The sequence below is a fragment of the Convolutriloba macropyga genome, chromosome 15 (genome assembly GCF_964194025.1).
Source record: "Convolutriloba macropyga chromosome 15, txConMacr16.3, whole genome shotgun sequence".
Taxonomy (NCBI): Eukaryota; Metazoa; Xenacoelomorpha; order Acoela; family Convolutidae; genus Convolutriloba; species Convolutriloba macropyga.
This window is the reverse complement of record NC_134482.1, coordinates 3,245,198-3,267,339: the sequence shown is the minus strand read 5'-3', so window position 1 is coordinate 3,267,339 and position 22,142 is coordinate 3,245,198. Positions and strand designations below refer to the sequence as shown.

General features: G+C 31.1%; 1 protein-coding gene across 1 annotated transcript in view; it reads right to left on the bottom strand.

Annotated features, from left to right (window-relative positions):
- The window catches only part of LOC142354553 (tachykinin-like peptides receptor 99D), a 93,903-nt gene extending 78,820 nt beyond the window's left edge, over positions 1-15,083 (bottom strand). Inside the window, exon 1 of the mRNA XM_075406876.1 lies at positions 14,514-15,083. The gene's annotated coding sequence lies outside the window, so the exon portion shown is untranslated. The remainder of the gene's footprint in view (positions 1-14,513) is intronic.
- Positions 15,084-22,142: the final 7,059 nt, after the last annotated feature.

Below are 22,142 nucleotides of genomic sequence, written 5' to 3'. Positions count from 1 at the left end.
AATAAAAAACAAACTGTGACGAAATGACGGCAATTCTTAGAACGCTTGAAATGTAAAACTAAAAAGCGACAAAAGAAATTTGACAATTGAAATGCCGTATTTAGCTAAAACTGTCTTTTAGGCCAAACCGATTTTTTAATCATACCGGCTCTTTGTTTGGTTTAAAGAATAACAACAGGTGGAGGACCGCTAAAAATATTTCTATGAAGATCAACTTACGTTCAAAGAACAAATGACTCAGCGGCGGTTAATTCACGCAACCAAAAAAATAAGGCGGCGGTTCGAATTCCGATGATTAACAAACTTTTCTCAAGAAAATGAAAGTTGACTAAATAAAACAAGCAGAAAAAAAATTGAGAAGAATTCGGGAAAATGGGAAAACTTTCCAATACCAACTATGGGCGTTGTCGGTGGTGGTTGGGGAGGGAAAACTAGAAAACTAAAGCAGACGAAAATTCCATTGTCAAAATGTCAGCTCTTTAGCTTTTCTAGTTTTTGAGAAAAACTTTTTAAAAAACATTTATTCAATGAAACGACAAAAAACACAAATGAGGAGAAATGAAGCACAGGAATTTTCAGAATAAGCAAGTAAACATAAATGAGACAAAATTATCAGTTTTAAATTTTTTTTGGAATGTTTCTGACGTTTTGTTTCAGAACTCCTTATTTAATTCGGTTTTTGTTCCCCCTTCAGCTTAAAAATTTGATAATGTTTTTATTGATACGACGCCCAAATGCCAAACTTCAAATGCATTTTTAGTTGTTGCTAAGCCTTCTGCTGCCCATTTGCCTTGGTTCCAGAGGGCCAACGGCTAATGAGGATTTCTTCTGAAGCGCTCAGTTTTTTCACCTTGAATGTACGTCCTCTGAAAGTACTCAATTAGCTCACACAGCAGCTGCAAATATTCGGTTTCAATTTTTGAGATGTTGTTGGTAAAGAGATCGGCGTTGCAACATCCGGCCAGGTTGGTAATCGACTGCTTTTTCAGATTTGGTTGGTTGATTGCAGATCTGCTTGGTAAAGACAGCTGCGTTGCAACACTGAACTCGATGGGTAACAGACTACTGGCAGTGTTTGCATTGCAGACTAAATTCTGCTCCGTTCTCGCGGTCTCCTCCATTTAACCAAGAATCTGTTTTGTTTATAATTGTTCGGGAAAATTTTCATGATTAGGCTCGTTTGTTTTTGATAGTAATTCTTCTTTTAAGAGAACTTCCTTTGAAACTCATGTCCATCAAGAATTAATTTTCATTAGTTCTGCTGGGACGTATCTCGAGTAGTTTTGCTCATGTTAAACAGTTTTTTGTTCAAATATAACAAGTTGAATAACGCCTCAAAATAATTTGTTTTCTGTGATAATTTTGCGTCTTTTTTACTTAAACTGCGTCTAAATACTTAAATTGTACTTTTGTACTGGTATTTTAGTAGTGCAACTGTACGTTATTCATTTTTAGATAGGGAAATTTTTAGATAGGGACATTTGGCCTTGGATATAATGGAATCGGTTATTTTGGCATTGGTTATTTTGGTATTGGATATTTTGGTATTGGATATTTTGGTACATTGAGTATTGGGGCATTGGGTTTTTGGTATTTTGTATATTGTCCAGACACCCTGTAGTTTTTGTGGACAATATAACGTGCATTCTGAGTTCATATAGGCCTTATTTTGACAATTGGGTACTCTTAGACATCAGGTCGAGAAGACGTCGTGTCACAATAAATCATTACCATTATTTTGTTCAATAGAACCCAATAAAATACAATGGAACAGGTTTAAATTGAGTTGATGACGCAGATATTGTTCTACCTTTCAGAGAAACGCTTTGATTCTGACATACCAAAACCTAGATTGTACTATAATTTACCTTTTTATTAATGTATATATTGGCCATTGTAATTTTTCTCTAATCCTACTTTATTAAAGAGTTGTGCAGATAAACAATTACAATTTTGGACACCCTTCTGTATGCAGTAATTTTTTTCATGTAAGCCAGACATGACTTTAGCCTAATGATCATTCCAACATCATAAATTATTGATGACCGACCACAGCTAAGAAAATGTCTGTGGAATTATCAGGTTTGACAAAAATGTTTACTGCCAAAATCTAATTCTGGTTTGTATTAAGTGGAAATCAAGTATTATCCGCAACTTGCTCAAATACATCCCAAAGTTCGATTGTTCGTCAATACGTAAAAAAAGGGAATAAGTTACCGCAATGGCTTCGGTTGGCAAAAAGTGAAAATATTTTTTTTAAAAAAACGTTGAATGGCTTCTTGTTCTCACAACATGAAAAGTTCCTTTGAATAGTAACGTAGGAGCTTTCAAATGTTATTTTTATTTTTAGGAAGAAGATTTTATGATATTAAGAAAATTGATTTATGTTTATATTTTTGCTCGAATGTTTTGAATTATTGTTTGTTTCAAGTATATTTAATCATATGGTTATAATTTTAATTTATTTGTTTATTTATTTATTTATTTATTTATTTATTTATTTAAAAAAGTCAAGAATGTGGATGAGTGGGGTCGGAACATTATGTGCATACGCACTTTACCGAGCCTCCTTGTTTTAATTTGTTTGTTGCAAAAAAGTTGCAACAATTTTTGAGAAGCATTTTTAACGAAAGCTAGCATTTTGACAGCAAACAGAGGAATCAGCGCTGAAACCAAAAAAGAGGCGGTAAATTTCTGTTTGGTGCTTTGAAAACACTGCGTTCATAAAAGTGGGCTTGGCGGGCGAAAATAAAGTAGTTGTAAAGTGGTTGTGTGGGCGGTAGATGGGTGGAAATAATGCATAAGTTAACAAGGTTAAGATGTGTTTTATGAAAGTCTAGACCATCCCCACCTTGCTGGATAATTGATTGGAAGAACGACTTTTAAATTCCAGTGAAGACTTAATTGTGCGCATACATTCCCAAAGTACCACTAACATTTTTTTGTTTATTTTTCCATGTAGAGAAAGTTAGAATGCATGGAAATGAAGAAACGCCACTTTTGGGCACTTAATTGTTGTATTAAAATCGACAGGAAATCTTTATTGATAACCTTTTACATATACAACACGTCTGTATTTCAATTTTTGAGCCCACAGATTGTCAACGAAGAGTTCTTTCAGTGACTATAAATAGTCGCAGTTAAATAACACGGAATCGAACCTTCTGATATTTAAAACAAAATCTTCAGATAACAAGAAAATTCTGTGAAACTTGATCTTTGAAACTGTGCTTGATAATAAAAATCGAATATTGCTAACTTCACACACCTTCAGTGAAGCATGATTGTATTGATATTAAGTCACTTTTTAAACTGATTAACGTGAAAAAAGCAAACAAGCATTTTGAAATCAAATAATCCACTCAAGGTTGATGAAATCATATATTTTTTAACTCTCTGGGAAAGGGAAAATGGGAGGGGAAATTAGATGATATTTCAAATGATTGCTTCTTTCAAACAAAAAATAAGGGACGCAATAATAAGGGAAAAATCGCAGATTCTGAACATGAGACAGCACAGCTCCGCCCAAACTCCTATCCGTTATTTGCGGAGAGTTTCTTCAACAGAGCCGTATTGTTTGTTTTTTTAATTTATTTATGTTTGAGTAACCAGAAAATGTATTTGTTTAATTTTCCCAGAGAATTTTTGACAGTCTAAAATATTTATTTCTCCTCCTATACGAAATTGTTCTTGTCTGTCGTTCTTTTTCTTGTATGCACAGAAATTTGTCATTCAATTTTTTTGTTTAAACCAATTATACTAGAATAAAAGATAACATCTTCAATTTAAAAACGTACAGCAACGTATACAATATGGTTATTTCTGTGATATTAGGAATATTGGTCAAACTGTCATAGAATCAATTGTTTCACCTCAAACTTATAGAATAACCCTTAAGTTGAAAGCAGTAATCGTAAAAAGGCATGTGTTGCCAGAAAGAGGCTGGTGACTGTGCGCTTGCACATAAAGCTCCGACCCCGCTCATTCACATTTTTGGCTTAAGCGTCTACCAAATGATAGAAAACTTTCAAAAATTCAAATATTGTTAAAAAATAATTGGTGTATGAATAAAAAAATTGCTTCCAACTCAAATCACTCAGTAAAGTAAATAATGCCACATTATAGGGCCGAGGAGACCTGAAATTATTATGACTGGGAGACAAAAAAAAACAAACAAGAAAGTCAAATAACAACAACAAACATTATTTACATCCAAAGCTCAATGTATATATTGTGGGAGTATTGAAGTCCTCCTTGTTTGATTATCAGAAAGGTTGTCGAGGGATGGCAATTTTGAGTTTTTGCTTTCAAAGGTTCTGTTGATTGTGTTCTGCAATTTATTAAGCCACTCTATTAGTTACTGAGACAGGCGAGTGTGAGAGTAGAGGAAGTTGCAATTGTTCTTGATTTTCATCTAAAATGGATTTGACTGTATGCTTTTTTCAAATACTGTTAAGAAAATTAATGTTTTAATCGATTTCTTTTCATATCAGGACCTGCATTACTGAGTCTATAAAGTGATCGGTTCCTCTGATTCTGATAATTGTTTTTGCATACAGGGTCTACTTTTAATTAATTTATTAATTATCGTGTAATGCAGTTTTGGCATCATCAGCTTCATTTTAGTTTGTTGGCATTTGTTCTCGCTCTTTGTTCTTGATTTGGTAGAAACGTCCTGTTTCAAAAATTTGGTTTTGTTGGGTTTATTGTTACCCCGGCTGAGGTCCCAGACGGAAAGTGTCTACGTACAGACAGTCTCAGACGGAAAGCATACTTGTTCAGACATTAGTGCGTTCTTCCATGTTTCCAGACTAAGTAAATTTGAACTCACGACCCCACATGGCAAAAATAAAGAAGTTCTGAAGTCGTAGTATCAACGCCAAAAACCATCATTTAAAAAATAAAACAGCAAGGAAGACCATAAATATAATTCCTTTAAAGGAAATTTGACCTCTCTTTTTGCTGCGACTACGCTAAAAATGTGGAAGCAATAAGATTCAAAACGGCAAATCTCTAAAAGCCATTTTAAAAGACTTTTTTTAAAAACCGTAAGACATAACAACCTTCAGATTTCAAACAAAAGCGTCATTGAATTACCTTTGTTACTGCTTAGAAAGCCAGTTGGTCATATCATTAGTGAGACTATTTCAAAAGACGATAAACGAACAAAGGAAGAAATCAAAGTTTCAAAAGCAATTTTTGCAAGCCGTGCTGAAGCCGAAGAACAACAAGCTTTCTACTGAAGTTATCATGAACAGACTCCAGCGTTTTTGCACCAAAATTTGACCTCTCAATGATTGCCGTTTCATTTAGTCTTTCCAGTCCGTAAGCAACATAAAGAAGCAAAAGATCCAGACGTATTTTGAACAAAATTTAAAGCGCACCATTGAATTCGGTTAAATTTCTGAATTTTAAAACTGCAAAACCAGACTAAAACGGTTCTGCTCCTGCTGCTTCTCTTTTTCAACAAATAATGATAAAATTGTTACTGAAACAATCAATATAAAAAGATTGAAGTTTGGATATTTATCAAGTTATTTTACCGAAAACCCATTATTTATTTACTGAAAGTATAAGATGGTTTCTTTCATAATTCCGCAGATATCTATCTAGACATTTGATGGATTGGACTTTGTTATAAAACTACAATAATAACATGTTGCAAAATTCAAGATTTCAATAAAACTTACTGAAATGTTTTTCCTCGGAGTAAAAAAAAGCTTAGCTGACAAAACACAACATTTATTCATTGGACCCTTTGGACATAATTGGGACTTTTTATTAAAAAAAAACGTTTAATTAGAAACCGACATGTCTGTTATCGAATGTGAAAAATGCAAAAACAACATTTTATAAAGGATAGACAAAAAATTTAAATCAACTCATTTTTCACTGCAAGAACCAACGATGAGAGCAAAACTGGCCTTCCTCCTGCTGCCCGACTGTTAAAAAATCATTTTTTTAAACGACTGTGAATTAATTTTTAAGAAAACGAAACTTTTATTATATCAAAAAAAATTCTGCAAAACCTCGGTTCAGTATAGCAAAAGAGCGCAAAAAAGTTTTTTCCAGAAATTTTCTGAGAAATTGGATGTACAATTAGCCCAAAACTTAGTCAACAAAAGCTGTGTCAGCAGTTTTATCTCTTCACTACCAGTCAAACTAAACAAAGTGGGCCAATCAAGCATATTTAAATTGCTATTTTAATGAACAGAAGAGAAAAATGATGCTTTTTCAAAAAGTAATCCAAAAATATAGCCAAAACAATTGGTTCCAACAAACAGCCATCTCTTTTTTTCTCTCTCTTGAAACGTAAAACCAATGAAGCGATTGTATAACAATTTTATCTTATAAAAATAGAAAAATCTGAAAAATAAGCAAATATTAAAAAAAAACAATGGTCTTTTGGCTGACATTCAAAAAATTTTAACCCTCCGGTACTATCGAGAAAGAAAATCCAAAAAAATTATTAATTATTCTACGCCTGACAAGATTTCTGGTGATATCATTCAAAGCCCTGTACGATGAATATATCGATCAGCAAAAATTGGCTAAAAAACCTGCCGAGATATAAAACCTGAATAGTTCATCTCCTATTAAATCAGGTTGGAAAAAAAATGTTTTAATGGCACCATACTAGAAAAATGCCATATGCATTTATGGGCGTAAATATTTTATGTCCTGAAGTGGAGGCCGAAACATTAGATCCCAAAATTTATATATACTTATATATATATATATATATATATATATATATATATATATATATATATATATATATATATTTATATATATATATATATAATTATATATAATTATATATCTATACACACACACATATACATATATATATATATATATATATGCATGTGTGTATGTATGTGTATATATGTAATAAAAATATATATGTATCATGATAACAATATACATTTATATAAATTCTATATATATATATATATATATATATATATATAAATAAATATACGTAAATGTATATTTTTGTCATGATACATATATATTTTAAATACATACGTAAATATATACGTAAGCATATATAAATTTAGGGATCTTATGTTTCGGCCTCCACCTCAGGACATAAAATAATTACGCCCCTGTACGCATATTGTTTTTTATCTTGTACAGTGCCATTAAAACATTTTTGTTCCAACCTGATTGAATAGGGGAGGAACTATAAGCTCAACGGCTTTTTTGCCAATTTTATATGATCAATTTATTCATTGTACAGGGTTTTGATTGATAATACCAGAAAACTGGCCAGGCGTAGAATATCAAATAAATAAATAAATATATATATATATATATATATATATATATATATATATATATATATACATATATATATATACATATATATATATATATATATATATATATATATATATATATGAGATTTATCAAATTTTACAGCGAAAGTTTATTTTTGGAAAACAATTGAGGAACAACTTTTTTTTACTAGTTGGCTAATGCACAAAAATTAGGAATACATTAAATAACTGTGAATAATAAAAATCAGATCTCAAATAGTTCTTGTAGTTTCCTTCAAAATGATTTTTTACGTGGATACAAAATCCAGTTTCGAACAATATGTGATTTTTTGAAAATTTTTCATCTCTTACTAATTTGGTGCACAGTTAAGTCAAAAACGTAGTGGAGCGGGTTGTATTTATATATACACACACAACCATATATATATATATATATATATATATATATATATATATATATATATAATTATATATCTATATATATATATACACATAATTAATTATATGTGTGTGTGTGTGTATGTATGTGCATATATGTAATAAAAATATATATGTATCATGATAAAAATATACATTTATATAAAATATATATATATATATATATATATATATATATATGTAAATGTATATTTTTATCATGATACATATGTATCTTTAATACATATATATATATATATATATATATATATATAATTATATATATTTATTTATATTAATATATATATATATATATATATATATATATATATATATAATTAAATTTCGGGATCTTATGTTTGGGCATCCAACTCAAGACATAAAATAATTACGCCCCTGGACGCATATGGTTTTTTATCTTGTACAGTGTCATTAAAACATTTTTGTTCCAATCTGATTGATTAGGGGAGGAACTCTAAGCTCAACGGTTTTTTAGCCAATTTTCGTTAATCAATTTATTCATTGTACAGGGTTTTGATTGATAATACCAGATAACTGGTCAGGCGTAGAATATCAAATATATATATATACATATATATATATATATATATATATATATATATATATATATATATATATATATATGATATTTATCAAATTTTACAGCAAAAGTTTTTTTGGAAAACAATTGAGAAACAACGTTTTTTACTAGTTGGCTAATGCACAAAAACTACGAATACATTTAATAACTGTGAATAATAAAAATCAGATCTCAATTAATTCTTGTAGTTTCCTTCGAAATGATTTTTTACGTGGATACAAAATCCAGTTTTGAACAATATCTGAATTTTTGAAAGTTTTTTATCTCTTACTAATTTGGTGCACAGATAAGTGAAAAACGTAGTGGAGCGGGTTCGGAACATTATGCGCTAACTCTAGCTTCAAGCCTCTTTGTTCAGTTTGTGAAAAAATTATCCAAAATATAAACGACTGGAATTTTTGGCCTTATTTAAGCAGTTATGCAAAATGCTGCCCCAGTAGGAGTACGAAGTCTAACTAACAATTGCCGACTAACTCTCGGCGGTGTGAAGCATTGTTTTTTAATGCTATAAGTAAACACTTTGCAGTTAGACCTCTTCTTTGCAATTGTCTCTTTTTCGTAATTTTTCATAAGTGTTTGAATTTTTCAAAAGGCAAAAATTAACCATTGAGATGAGAGTGCTCTCTGGTTTAGCTGTTTCATTGCATTTCATTAGAAAAGATATGGGACCTGTCTTTATCGAAACGAAAACAAAAACGCAAAGTTACAAAATACGTTTACACTTATTGAAAATAACTAAATTCAAAATAATGAAAGCCATTATCTTTGGACTGGAAATCAATCAATGGTTTCAATTATGCATTCATACAAAACCACAGAGACCTGTCATTATACAAAAAGTAATATTGCTACAAAAAGAACCAATATAGCAAAAATACAAAAGTCAAATAAATTTTGCGAGAAACGGTGTCGAAGCTTATCAAATCGCACTCTATGAACTGAAATTACTCAAAATAATCAATTAAGCCTTCTTTTAACGTCAATAATGTAATACATGACTTGCCAGTAATGGGTCATCATGTTGATGGTCTGATATGACAGCAAAAGAGAACCTAAGAAACTGCAAAAACGTCAACAAAATAATTATTCAAACTCGCTGTAACAACTGTATTATTTAAAAAGCTGGGAAGACTGAAATATAAATCACCTATTTGATTTGTAATTGGTTCTGCTCCTGATGCTTCTCCTTTAAGACAAAAAACTTTCCAAATGTTTTTGAAATGGCTAAATTGACCGAGATATAAAAATATCAAAATTAAATAACGAAAGTTGGATACTCATCAAGTTGTTATACCGAAAAACCACTAAATATCAAATGAAAGCATTGGATTGATTCTGTAATAGTTCCTTAGACACCAGACTGGACACCTGATTAGACTCAATTATAGCACAACAAAAACCTTGCTGGCAAAACTCATTCAGTCACTGAAAATTTACAAAGTAATTCTGTCGGAGCCATAAAAACAACAATTTATCTATAAACAAAACGCAATATTTTTAACTATTGACATTATTTGAACATAAATGGGATCTAATTTTGAAAACATACTTTTCGGTAATTGTGATGTAAAAATTGCAAAACAATTGTTGAAAATACACAAAATACGCTCCGAATCACTTTTCATTGCACAAACCATCGATGAGACCGAAACTGTCTTTGCTATCCATGCAGGGCTGTTAAAATTGCGCGGACTTTTTTTTCCAAAAATGCATAATAGTTTTTTTTGGCGAGCAAAAATTTTAAAATATCTAAAATAAGAAATTTACTTTTATAAATTTCGGTTTAAATTTGCGAAAGAACGCAAAAATTTTTTTCCAGAAATATTTCTGAGGGACTGTAGCTACAATTAACCCCAATGGGTTGATGATAAATTTTCAAAAATAAAGTTGAAAACGAGCCAAATCTGTTGGTTCGAACATTTCACCATTTCCCTGTTATCTTTAAATTTAAATCAATGAGTCTATCGATAACAATTTTATCATTTTGGCAAAAACTTTTAAATTTTAAGCATATTTCGTATGCTTTTTACAGAGTGTGCTGAAACCTTAAATTGTGCTATATCACAATTTTATTTCTTGAATTCAGCAAGAGTGGTTCTCATTTTGAATCTTGGAAATTCAATAGTCTTTGATCAAGTTTTTTCCAGGCGACCAACAATTAAAAATTTATATGTCAGCATCAAACTTGAAAACATTACGATGAAAAAAGTTGAGGTTAATATTATCGTACAATAGTAATAACCCAACTAAATCAGAGTTGTGACAACTATACTTAATTGGTAGTGAAATGTTTTTTACTGCTAAGGAATTAGAGGTTGAAAGACTTGATCCGTCTGTTTTTAGATTCTACTATTTCTACTATATAAAGGCTCACTATAAAGTTTATAAAACACGTGATAATATATATTGATTAGACTGCGGTGTCAAAGTTGTGAAACGTTTATGTTTTTAATACGATCAAACAATTAAAACGGGGCAAAAATAACCGAAAGTTATATGAAAATGCAACACACAATTATGTTTGTTCCGACCCACTTTAGTTGGGGAAGGAACTATATACTCGACTGCGTTTTTTGTTCAGTCAATTTTCGCCGATATATTCAACGTACGGGATTGTGAGTACTAAAAAAAGAGAACATTGAATTCTAAAATGTTCCGTGCCATAAATATGTTCAAATCCTAATGTACAAATCTAATGTACTTGGCAATGTACAAATCCTAAAATACATAACACAATAAAAACACATTTTTCAACGTTAAGAATATTTCAAAAATATATTGGATACAGAGAAACTAACAACAATGAAAAAAAAAAGAAAAGGTCCCCTCAACAAATCAAATATCTGTATTCCAATGCTTTTGGTTCCTTCAGATATTCCTTCAAATAGAATTCTTTCGGAAAATTTTTGATGTCTTTTAACCTTATCGAGTTTTTGTCTTTGTTTATATGGAACTTCATCAATGATTTTTTCGAGGAGTTCCGAATTACTTTTCACAGTTGGAAAGATTTTGCCTGTTCTCGCATGCTGGTTGCACTTGGAAAATTGCAATTCATTGCTTTTGCTAAAAGCTGGTGATTGTTTCCTAACATATTTCAAGAAAAAAAAACATGCATCGATATTTGAAACGGAATCATTAGTATCATTAGAGAGCTTGAGAACGAAGACGGTCAAATTAAATTTTTTTTTTGAGTTTCGCTATTTTACAAGTAAAAGGAGGGTTCAAAGTTCTCGGAAAGTGAGGCTCAGTTCCGTTGATTTCTTCATAATTTTGATGATTTTTTCTTTATTCTGATCAGTTTTTGCTAGAATATGATAGGTTTATAAAAAATAAGTTTTACGTTTGAAGATAGAAGAGAGTTCATGAATAGTTTGAACTAACTGTTTTGACAAAATTTCAAAATAAATTATTGAAAAATCAGCGTTTCTTTTTTAAATAATTAAGGCATCAAATATACCTATTTGTTCCATTTTGTCAAGTTTGACTGGTGGTGCACACACGAAACCTGCTGACGCAATCTTCCATTATACAAATAAGGCCAAGTTACACTTCCGTGTCTTATGCAAGTTTTCTGGAAATACTATTTAAACACTTTATTATACAAAAGGCATATTTTAGATACAAAAGATTAAGATTTATGTTTGCTTGAAAATTATTAACCAATTTTAAAGACCAAATGAACTTTTTAACAACCGCGCATCGATAGCAAGGCCAGTTTTGGTCTCACTGGTGGTCCAATGAGTCAAATTTTTGACCAGTCAACACTAAATGCCAGGAGAGGCCAAAGAACGTGCATAAAAATATGAGCACAAAACATTTGGTTTTTTGGGTTTGATGCCATTTGCAGACAATTGTTCATGAATTTTTGAGTTCTGCCTTTTTCGGGGTATTGTGTATTCTTTCGAATTAGTTTCACCAAAAACAGGTACAATTTTCTTCCAAGGCAGTAACAAGTTAAACTAATCCATATTTTAAATTGAACGCTGATGGTTGATATATGTTAAGCCATTAAAAAAAACGTTTTCAAAAAATAATGGTAATTTGAGATTTGCAAATTTCCATCCTATATTTGCATAATTTCGGCGTGATGTCTGCAAAGAGAGAAATCACATTTCTCCATTTCTCTAGGGGAATTGTAATGCGGTCATTATTGTTGTTTTTTTAAATAATATACTTTTGGCGTTGATACTGCAAGATTTCATAAATTTTTTAAAACATTTTCATTTTTTGATGTTCTCATTTGCTGTCTTGACCAGTCATCACATTAATGGCGCATCAATGACAAATTCTTTATCATAATTAGGGCACATTATTGACGCTGAAAAAAATCGCAATGGATTATATTCTTTACTTTGATTATTTTTCAAAGTTTGTGGAAAGATTTCGATCTCATATGCTTCGACACCGTTTCCAAATAAAAGTGACTCTTTGATTTTGGCCTGTATTTGGACTTTTGTAGTAGAATAATTTTCTGAAATTTGACGGTTTGCAAGGGTTTTGTGTGACGGCTTTTAATGAAGTCAATGAACAATTTCAGTTAAAAGCTAATTGCTTTCATGACTATGAATTTAATTGTTTTCAAAAAGTGTAAACGTCTTTTCTAATTTTGCTCTTTCTGCTTTCAGCACCTTTGTTAATTATTCTGAATAAAGACAGGTCCCATATCTTTTCCGATGAAATCCAAGTCATTTGGTTTTGTTTACTTTCTCTCTGATGCTATTTTGACTTTTTCATTAAGTTTTTAAGAAAAAAAATAGATAGAAATTGAGTTTTAGTCGTAAGTATTACTTTCTTTTTGTATTTGATTTCGTTATTTGTCTTTAGTGTTACTCTCTTTAATGGCAGATATCATCGGCTCTTTAATGATTTTTTTTATTTGTATTGTGGTTAGAGCTTCAAACCAGTTTTTAAATGAATACATCAATTATTTTTGAACAATAAATAATTTTTTGATAGTACTCTATCTCCTCCTCATTTGGTGGACAATTAAGTCAAAGACTTGGTTGAGCGTGGTCGGAACATTATGCGCAAACGCACATTACCGAGTCTCCTTGTTTTGTTCGAGGCGCAAACGAGTTTTTCAAAGACCTGCTACAAATCGTTTTGGCATGATTGCTATGATTTTTATACTGAGCCTCCATGCCGCTGAAAACTTTATCGCCACAGTTTTTCATCATCTCTTTCTGCTTCCTTTAGAAGATGCTGCTGCTGTTATTAAATAAAACCATAAAATTAAGTAGAATGAAAAATGATCATAGAAAGTTCTCTTTGCAAACAGAACGTATATAACAAAGTTTCTAATCTATAATTCTGCAGTTTTGAGCAAGTTTTAAGTATAGGCTATAGTTACAATTTTGTTGCAAGCGTTTCCGATGTTTCAAAAAAGGGAACAGAGAAAAACAAATTTCGAATTATATCGATACTTACAACTTCCAAGAAAGCTGTCAAACAATGTACTGCCAAGCCAGACGAATCTTCGCGTCAGACGATACCATCGATTTTTTTGTTGATCCGAAAAGTGTCATTATTACAGGCTTTGAATCAACAAAATTAAGTTCAAGATTGTATCACCTGACGCGGCGGTTCTTCTGTCTTGTCTGTTTATTGTTTGACAACTGTCTAGTTTTTTCGTAATTGTTTTTTTTTCTGTTTTCTGGAATTGCAAGTACGATCTAGCTACAAAAACATCCTCGAATTGTTGAGTTGTTTTAAAATTAATTACTTACAGGTAAGTAAAAGTAGTTCTAAAACATGAATGATTTCTCAAGTGTTCACAACCGTCCATAAACAGTAACAAAGTAACTATTCAAATAATGTTCTCCGTGTTTGAAGAGAAAGCGGGCAACGTTAACAATTTGATCTCAAATTTACGGGAGACAAAATCAATATACACGGGATGAAAACGAATAAGGATTTAACGATCGCGAAAAAAAACGATAGAGGAAGTCGAGTATGGAGAAGAAAATAAGGAAAACATGAGGGAATGGAAAAGAGACCAGGATTCAGCTTACTGATGCGTATATGGGAGTAGTTGTTTGTAATTAGTACATTCCTTTTTGTTTTCATGCAATCATAATACCTTTCTGCCAAGGAAGAACCTTCAAGGCAAAAAATGGGTGATCAAGCCCAGCTGATTACAAAATTGGCCATGAGGTATAATAAGTTGAAGCAGCTACTGCAGAAAAAGTATCTCTAAACCCACAACTAACCCAGGGTAGAGCGAGAGAAGTAAAACCACTAGACGTACATACCACCCCATTTCAAATACACTTGATCGGGGTAATACATACACAGGCTTGAAATATGATACCACACGTGAATAATTTAAAAAATTGAGCCCTAATTTGTCTCAAGTTGCTACGGGGTGAAGAGAAAAATAATTCACATTGACCGACAAAATCAAGAACTCAATTTTCTGTTCTCGCTAATATGTCAATGTTAAAAGGAGAGAATTTAAACTAATGAGATTTTTTGGAATGGTAATTAACAAACATTAGCATAATCCATTGACTCAAATTAGCGGTTTTTCCTCTTTTTTTCCGTTTGCGAGGGGGAGGCGGGGGAATTAAGAGAGCATGTAATTATAAACAGCTGCTTTAAAACAATATAAATAAATAGAAAAATGTGTTTGCCAACCAAATTTGCCTCCAGTAAACTAAATAAAATTTTTCAAGTTAACGCCCCTTGAAAAAAGGGAGGATTCTAAAACGAAGAATAGAAGAAAATTATAGAAAAAAAGAGGAGTAAAATTTTATGGAACAATTCTATCTAAATGGAGCTCTAGGCATCAGCTAGAAATAGTTTATGGTTATGTATACCACACGGCAATCTCATTGGCTGGTTAGTTGGTTGGTTGGTTGGTTAGTAAAAATAATGCAGCGAGGCCAAAGTCAATATTTGGATTTAAAATCCTACATTTCCATCAATATTTCCCTTGTTTTTAATCCCTAAAACACACATATAGCTTTTAGCTTAAGATGTAAAAATAAAGCAAAGAGGAGAGAAATGATTGGAACAGAAAACACAGAAAAATATGAAAACATATATTTTGAACCGTTTTACTTTAATTATTCGGCGGTATTTTAAACGCTTTCTAAGGATATGTGATCATTAAATAAACGCCATTCGTGTTAATTTATCAACTCCCCCCCCCCCCCCAAAAAAAAGACACCCTTTTTCTTTGATAAACATCTACAAGCTTCGTTAATGCGCCCTGTTCTAGGCTTTGATCAAAAAATGAGAAACGCTTTTAAATGAGGAATTGAAAGCGGTTTCATAACTGAAGCGTTTAAAAGGAAGGCACCTTTAGAATACATTAAAACTATCAAGTGATCCTTGTTTGATCAATAGACTGAAAAAGTTTTTGATGGGGCATTATTGATATTATATGAGTAGTATGTTGTATATAAATAGCGAACAAAGAGACAGAACTTTAGCTTTGACAGAACTAAAGAAAAAAAGATTGTTTTACAAAAAGACGATTGTTCAAACTCAAACAAGAAGTTTCGAAAATTAGCGAAACTTAATTTCAAAAATTAAAATTCAGCTTTGCTTACAACTTAAAAAAAAGATTGTATCGTGGTTTCATCTATGAAGGTTGCAGTCACTTTCCTTTCTGAGATTATTGTTCCGACCCCTCTTGAGGGGGAAGGAACTATATACTCAAATGGGTTTTTTTTTGTTCCGTGAATTTTGGCCGATCGATATATTCGTCGTAGAGAGTTGAGACTGGTATCACCAGAAAGCTTGTCCAGCGTAGAATATGGAATTAAAAAGATTTTTTTAATTTTCGTTTTTTACAGGAAGTTATCGAGGTTTGAATTTTGAGAAAATAGAGTGAATTCCGGTGAGATTTTATTCACATTTTCCGGAATTTTTGAAAAAAACTTCGCCAATTTTGCCTAAATTTGTTATTTTTTTAAAAAAAAGTTGTTGATCTTTATTTGTAAAGAGAAAAAAACATTGTAAGTTACTTTTATTAATTTTTATTGTCGAAAAAAGCTGGCTAAATATTTCAAAATTAAAACTTTTTCATCAAAAACAGCACGAATTAAGTTTTTTTTAGTCCAGTTTGATTAATATTACAGGAATTACAGACCCAAACACCACTAACACAATCTTTATAGACTCAAAAAGGGGCTTTTTTCCTTCAAATTCTGCTGAAAATGCTCTGTAATAAAAACTTTGCCGTTTTTTGCTAAATTTTTTCGTTGATTATCAAAAACGCAGCATTTATTTTTGATTTTTTAACTAACAAAATATCAATATCTATAACATTCGAATAATTAAGTGTTCCTTACGACCAAATAGCATTAGCAGGGCTAGTTTGGACGAATCTTGAAATGGAATAATCCACAAATATTTCGGATTGTAAACTGTCGATCTTTTTTATTAAAAAAATTTGATCTTTTCTACATTAATTAAATAACAGAACGTTTCAAACTAAAGCTCACTAATGATAGATCCAATTGGCTTCCAAATTAGCTCCACATTTTTGCATATAGTTCATTACTTGAAAGCTTCTGGTCCTTTTATGGTCCTTTTAAAATACTTTTAAAAGTATTTTATTTTTTAAGTAAATAATGACTTATTGAAATTTAGCTCCATTTTTCTCTTAATTTGGTCAACTTGTAGCTTATTGCCTACAATGAGAAAATGCTTTTTCTTTCTATTGAAATCAAATTCAATGTCTATTGCGGTTTTACGCCTTAAGTTATGGTTTTCTGGCTTTGATACTACTAGAATTCACATTCTTTTTTAACTTAAATGTTTTTGCCCATTTTTCACATTTTCTAGTTTTGTCACATTATCACGTTATTAACAGTTCACATGTAAAATTATTGACTTTCAAAATAAGACAAAATTGATAATCTTAAAATCCTTATGATTTTAAAGTCTTCGACACTACTTTCTCCAAGAACTTTTTTGAATTTTTTTTTAAATTTTTTCGTTAACTGTCGGTTTTACTTTGTCTTTTTAGTCGTATGAATTTTCCTGTTCATTGAGCTGGTTTCATTGGTATTTAATAGAAGAATTGATTAGCCAATATTCTGATATTGGTAGATAGCTGATGGCTTTCATGACTCTGAAAACAATTGTTTTCCAATCTTAAAAAAAACAACACTTTTAAACTTGGCAATTCTGTTCCTTTTATTGTCTGTTTGTTATCTAGTCTCGTTAATTACACGCTAAATGTGTCAAATTTGTTGCAAAGGAAGGTTTCAGAAGAGATTGGTGTCACACAACCGAATATTTTGTAAGAATTCATTGACTTAACTGGCTTCGACACGGAAAATAAAGTAAACTAATTTTTGATTTTTGTCATGTTTGACGTTCTTTTTGCAGACGTAAGACATATTCTGGATAGTTGCAATTCTCAAGGGCTTCCTTTGGAAGAATAGACAAAAACTTTTTTTATTTTGTTCCGCAATAAATGGCGTTCATGTCTTTGAAATTTTTTTTTCGAAAAAAAATTAAAGTGTTACTTAATTTCGCATTTTTTTCATTTTTGTCTACTTGCTATTTAGCATCAATTATAAGAGGTCACATAATACAGTATCGGTGCTCGCAAAAAGTGTAATGGAACATATTTTGATGGAATGGCTTTACGGTTTCGAAAGCTTTTTCTGCCGAGTTTTAATTGATTTTTTGTTCGTTGTCTATTTGTTGTTCCTTTTGTAACCGCATAAAAAATTGAATATCAACAATTCTTAATCCCTTCTATAGAAGCATTGGTAATTGTTCACCTATGGGATTTTTTCCTTGATTTCTAATGGTTTTCATTACTTTGAAGTTAATTGATTTAAAAAAATTAAGCGAATTTTTCAACTTTACTGTTTTTGTTGTTTATTGTCTAATTGTTACCAAGCCTTTTAATTGACTTCTCCCATATCTTTTCTGGTGAATTACAAGTTATTTTGATTAATATCAGTTTTATCTTACGCTTTTTTGACTTTGTTATAAAATTTTGTTTTTTAAACCGGATATGAAGTTTTTGATGTAATGAATTTTTGCTGTTGTTGTTTGATTTTGCTGTTCGTCTTGACTCGCTTTCTTAATTTTTGCACATACTATCAATCTAATGCACCATTTTTACTCCACCACTGAGTTAATTGCTTTGGAGGCTATGTTTTCTTTCATACACCAATTTTTTTAAACGTACTTGAATTTCTGAGTTTTTCTATGTTCCTCATTTGGTAGACAATCATGCCAAAATTGTGGATGAGCGGGGTCGGAACCTTATGTGCGATTGCACATAACCGAGTCGCCATGTTATTATTATAATATCCCTAAAAGTCGTTTCTACAAAGCGTATTTTCTTCTCCATCACCTTTTTCATGTGCACATGTAACAGAGATATAATTATATATGAAGATCTGATTTTCTCGTCAATTGTGGTATCTTTTAGTGTTTTCTGCTAGGAAGAAAAATAAAAGTTTTTAAAACCAGAACCATTTTTTTAATTTTAAGTTTTCATTTGCTGCCATCACCTCCAATGTCAATTTCTTTTTTTTTATTTACAATTTTTCCTTTTTGACTTTAATTTGACCTTAGTTAATGCAACCTTTTATTTAATTTTTTGTTAAGTGATGACCCAATTCAATTCTGTAACTTTTATTATTAGCTCCATTAAAATCAGATGTTTCTTTACTTTGTAATCTGGCTAGATCATTTGATCAATAAAATGCCACAAAACCTCAGTAATTTTCTTTCAGATAGCTTCGGTTTATCAATGAAAATCAGAAAAAAATTTTTGATTGATGCAACATTTTCAAACCGTAAAACTATTGTATAAAGCAAATGCATCTCATAGACATTCAACATAGTGCTGGCAGGAAACAAGATATCTTTGAGTAAAGTTTGGGATAATGAGATCTATATAAGTTCTTCAGCAAATTATTTCTAAAAGTTAAGAATTGCTCATTTTGATCGCCAGTCATCAATTTATTAGGTTTAAAAATTTCCAAAATCAAAATTCTGCCAATGAATCTTTATCTATGTTTTATTCATTTATCATATTAATTGCTTAAAATTTGAATTTAATTAAAGTTGCGTCACTTAAGTAAGCAGCCTGACTCAAAAATACTTCGGCAATATGAAAAGAACCGAGTATGTATATCCGATTTTGCCAAATATTTTTACGACCCATGTTTAAAGATTAGAGTTGTAAGCATGCGTGGAAACTATTCACACTAAAGGAATTTAGTTCAAACTTGCTTGAAAATTGGATACATGCGTACTCATGTTTCACAAAGCGTGTTTTTGGAGTAGAAACTTGGAACAATATTTTATCGCTAAATTTTACTCCATTAGTCACAAGTTTCCTTATTTCTCACTTCCTCGTCACCGTTTCCTACGGTTACAAAATCTAATTAACGAAATGAAAGAAAACCTAACTTAAGTTATTAATTTCAGAAAATTTCATCTCAATACTTTTAGTGGATTAAGAGGGCAAAAAGTGGTTTTGCAATTACAAAAAGCATACTCTTCACAAAAACAGTATTTTCGAAGTTGGTCTTGTTTAACTAGTTATAAAATTTACGCATCAAAGTTTTGGACTAATAACATGCTCGAATTTGAGTTACGTTTATCCGTGAAAACTCGTTTTGTGTAACTGTATTCCATCTTCAAAAATTGTACATGAATAGCAAAAATTAAGAACCATTGATTGCACAAAATGCAGACTTTATTGACATTTTTCCTCTTCCATATTGGCCACGTAATACATTGAGTTAATTAAAGACAAACCAGGAAAAACTTCCTCTCATAAAAATTATGTCAACATTCTTATATTTGGAAAATTTGATCTCTTCTATTATAAAGAAATCCATTGACAAAAAAAATAAAAGTGGGTCAAAGTGTTTGAAATGGCGTGAATTTTTGAAACTACATGCGTTTCATCAATTGGACAGCCGCCACGCCTCAACTGCTTGTGAACATAACTGCTATTACGTTCGCATTCTCTCTTAGTATTCAATATTAGAGTAAAAAAGCCAATTAATTTGATCACACAAACCTTCAAGAGAATTTTGTTGCTCCCAACGAAATGGAAAAATTTCTAAAGTTAAAATTAAAGTTATGAAAATCGAGTTCATAACCATTTCAAACTTTTTTCAGAATATTTTTTGATGTCCTATATTTTGTGAGCCTCTTATCGAATCAAAAACTATTGGAGCTCATTTGAGACATCGTACACAGATGGTGAGAAAATCGGTTCAATTTTGTACTCTAGTTTGCATATTTGGAAGAAAGTATTTATGTTTGGAGGTTGTTGCAGGATACCGAAGAAACTAGAGCAAAAATTTGCAAAATAAATCTGTTCTCGACTTAGGAGTAAAGCAACAACAATTTAATATAATCTGGATCTCTTCTGTTTCGACCCCTCTTCCAGTACTTTTTGAACCCCCTCACCAATTGTATGTAGTTACGGCTACTCGATATCTAAAATTATAACGCGTGAAACTATAGGCGTAAAATTATATGCCCAGTAAGCCGAGATTCAACAATCACTTGCAGAACAAACAAATTGAATTTCCTTATTTACCAGATGTTCAAAACAATTGTATGACAGTAAACCAGTAAATAATTTGTTGATTTTTGTAGTAAAACTAATAAGAAAGTTTTGATTCAAATTTGGTTACGCAACGTTTTAAAGGTTATTGCAAATTTGCTTATATGTGAAATACAGATTTAGACAAAATAAAATAAAACTAAACACTCTAGACTACTCTGTAATAAATTAAGCGGCTTTTATGCTTTCGGAAGATCATTCACAAAAGCGCGGAGATAAACAGTTGATCAGTTAAGTATTATTTTATATTTGCGCATTTATCTCTCTTCTTTGATATGTACGACCATAGACACTATCGAAATACAATAGGCCTATAGGGTGCTTTTTCTTGGTTACAATAGAAAATGGAGTTGGTGTAAGACATTAATTCTCCATCGCATGTAAATTTTCAATTGCTATAATTGTCAAAAAGTTAATTTCTTTGCAAAATTATTCTTTTGAAACGACAATATTATTGTCTCAACTCATTGTCTTAGTTTTACGCAAACCAGAATCCTGTGCTTAGTTTGAAAGATCCTTCAGGATTTTTGCGAAACTCGCTGCAAGTGCAAACAATCATACCAAAATTTAGCCAGTTTTCAAAGATTTGCAAATTCATAACGAGTTTTTACCGGTACCGAACTAAAACTACTTGCAAAGGCTGCTGCCAGCGCTTTCGAGCGCCGCCTTTCGTTAAATGCGGAAAGCTGCTAAATTTTGTGAAACTGGTTTCCACAAATCAATTGAAAGCCTTAAAATGAAAAATAGGATAACAAAATGTACTTATATAATAAAGAAAAGTACTTACTTTGGGCTGTAGGGGCATTTAACAAAATTTTAATCATTTTAATTCTTTTGCCGCACAATTTAATGTTATAAGTACGATTTAATGTTATAAGATTACTCAAATGAAGGATTATGCTGCAATTAACCTGTGGCATAATTCTTTGTGGAACGCGCTTCCGTCAAACATATTTTTCGGCGAAAAACATGTTTGCAGTTTAAAAATGAAAAACACTATTCCATATAAGGAACTGCCTTTTCATACATAACGTTTCAAAGTATGTTTGACACGCACAATGTATTAAGAGGAAAAGTGAAATCTGGTAATAAAAACGAGTAAGTTTAATCGAAAATTTGGTACCAGTAGATTGCTTGTAATGTACTGTCTTTTTTGCAAGACTCTTCAACGATAACCGCCCACATCGCAAGACAATTGATCGCAAATTGACGTCATCATACTTCTGAGAGCCGTTTTTCATTAAAGCTGTCATTCATTTTGAGACAA